This window comes from Montipora capricornis, chromosome 2 (assembly GCF_036669925.1).
Source record: "Montipora capricornis isolate CH-2021 chromosome 2, ASM3666992v2, whole genome shotgun sequence".
NCBI lineage: Eukaryota > Metazoa > Cnidaria > Anthozoa > Scleractinia > Acroporidae > Montipora > Montipora capricornis.
This window is the reverse complement of record NC_090884.1, coordinates 16,021,354-16,023,853: the sequence shown is the minus strand read 5'-3', so window position 1 is coordinate 16,023,853 and position 2,500 is coordinate 16,021,354. Positions and strand designations below refer to the sequence as shown.

The 2,500-nt window shown below is 44.5% G+C and overlaps 1 protein-coding gene across 3 annotated transcripts in view; it reads right to left on the bottom strand.

Annotated features, from left to right (window-relative positions):
- The window catches only part of LOC138038955 (uncharacterized), a 36,782-nt gene that overhangs the window by 10,508 nt on the left and 23,774 nt on the right, over nt 1–2,500 (bottom strand). For 2 of the 3 annotated variants that reach the window (XM_068885065.1, XM_068885066.1), the window contains one exon: nt 2,327–2,500. This exon is cut by the window's right edge and continues 531 nt beyond it. The exons of the other annotated variant lie outside the window; for it this stretch is intronic. The gene's annotated coding sequence lies outside the window, so the exon portion shown is untranslated. Of the gene's footprint in view, nt 1–2,326 lie in introns of those variants that run through there. 3 annotated transcript variants of the gene reach the window in all.

Below are 2,500 nucleotides of genomic sequence, written 5' to 3'. Positions count from 1 at the left end.
AATATTTAAAGGCGACCTAAAATGAATACGACAGCAGCGAAAAGCTGTGTCTTTATTAGTTTTTGTTACCTCTATATATTGTGACTTAATAGTTGATATGTTAGTAATCCTGTATGTTAACCTCCAATTTTGTATTAACCGTCACTTCTGAAGATGTATGGAGAAGCATATGGAGAAAAGTCAAGTAACAGATAATTTCAAATGAAACGTTTACATCTGATGTTTGTCACCGCTGTTTGTGTGTTTTTTTCTGATAAAAGTGTTCCCCCCCCCCCCCCCCTACTTTGAACAACTGGAGAGGAGTCACCTTTCTGTTTGTCCTTAGCAAGATCCTAGCCAAGCTCATCATCAGGGGGAGCCCTGAAGCAGTCGACCAGCGACTCAGACAAGAGCAAGCAGGTTTTCGGAAAGGACGAGGATGCTTGGACCAGATCTTCACTCTGCACAACATCATCAAACAGTGCACTGATTGGCAGAGGCAGTTATATATCAATTACGTGGATTTTGAGAAGGCCTTCGACAGCATCCACTGAGAATGTCTGTGGCGCATACTCGGGGCATATGGAATTCCACAACAGATCGACCTTGTCATCAAGAGCTTCTACAACAACTTCAAGTGCCGAGTGAGAAACAGCGATCCAGCTTCGGTGTGAAGACCGGTGTTAGGCAAGGATGTCCTATGTCGGCGTTGCGCTTCACCCAGACGATTGACTGGGTGATGCGGCAAACAACTGTACATCGGACCGACCACGGGGCATCATATGGACCCTCAAGTCTTGAAGATCTGGATTTCGCAGATGGCCTTGCGCTGGTCTCACACACATATCAACACATGCAAGAAAAAACCACCCGTCTTAGCATCTTTCCACAACAGACAGAAGTGATAATGCTGAATGTCTCAAACCCCTCGCCGGTCAAAGTGAGCGGAGAAGATCTTCCAACAACCGAAGAATTCATCTACCTTGATAGTACTGTCAGGCATGACGGCGGAGCAGGCAGCGACATCAGAAATCGCCTCAACAAGGCCAGGAACGCTTTGAATTCAGAATGCTAAACAACGTATGGAAGTCATCCCAGCACAGCACCAAGACCAAGCTAAGACTGTACCAGAGCTGCGTACTTTCCACCCTACTGTACGGCTCAGAATTCTGGAGAATGACTGAAAGCGACCTCAACGAAATGTCCACCTTCCACACCAAGAATCTCAGAAGAATCCTAGGAATATTCTGGCCCGAGAACCGACATCTTCTCGCCCGATGAAACCAAGACAGCATGGGCACCATCATCATGCGAAGGCGATGGAGATGGATCGGACATGTGATGAGAAGAGAGCCAGGCAACATCTCCCGCACTGCCCTTCACTGGACACCAGAGGGTTAGCGGAAACGAGGGCGACCCAAGAACGACTGGCGCCGAACTGCAGAAGGGGCCCTTAGAGAGTCTGCGTGGGAGGCTATATTGACAACGAAGGCCCAATGAGGTATAGTGAGGAGGCTTCAGGTGCTCACTGGATCACTCGACCAATGGGTTGTCAAATTTCGGGTTTCCTTCGGGTGACCAAATTGGACAGGTGTACGGATGTTCTCGAAACTAAAGCGCAAAGCGCACAATTCGCAGGTTCGAATCTACCCTTCACTCCTATTATTTTTAGGGGTAGCTCTGAATTTTCCTTCGAGTTATCAAAATTAAAGTCTTAAAAGGCGTAGTATAATATATATCCCAATACTATACATGTCATCAATGAGGTGTCTCGCAGAGACTTTGATCCTACGTATGAGGTTGTCACAGTCCAGGGTATAGTAATCCCTCAATTTGGTCATAAAACCAACTGTTTCAGTGCCACATGTCAAGGATAACTTCATTGTTGATCAGACTGCTGCTTCGCCGTTTGTGCATATTGAGGTCCCCTAAATATTTCAGACTAAAGAGTGCTCTCAAGACTCTGAATGGGCATAGATTTCTAGTACTACGTTATGATCACAATGAAATAAAAACAATTATTTGTTCCTTTTTTTTGGTTGAGTAAGCGCGAATTTTATTGACTAGACGATATGCATTTGACCTGAATAGTTTCCGTTTAGCAATTGTTTCTTTGAATTTTCTCTTTGTTTTGAGAAATAACATGTTTCTCTTTGTGTCGAAAGGAAACCTCTCAAGGTTATTTGAAGTTTCAGGTCGATGTACTTGGTGCCGAAAACGCTCAATTGACAATGATGAATCAGTCCTTTGAACCCTTTTCTTGGGCACCTGTTTGTAATTTGTGGAGCTGAAGGCCTCACCAGGTAGCAGGAAGCTCTCAAAGAACGGAGCACACCGGCCAGCCGAATGAAAGGTTTTCATGCTTTATTCAACGCCTTGGAATTGCTTAATGTTGACACTAAACAGCAACTATCCGGCAAAGTGAATAGTTTACATTGTTGTCTGGTCAAAAAAATAAAGGCCTCAATGGTTTTTATAACTTCAAAGGTAAAGTAGAGGTAAAGTTCACTTCAGTTTTATA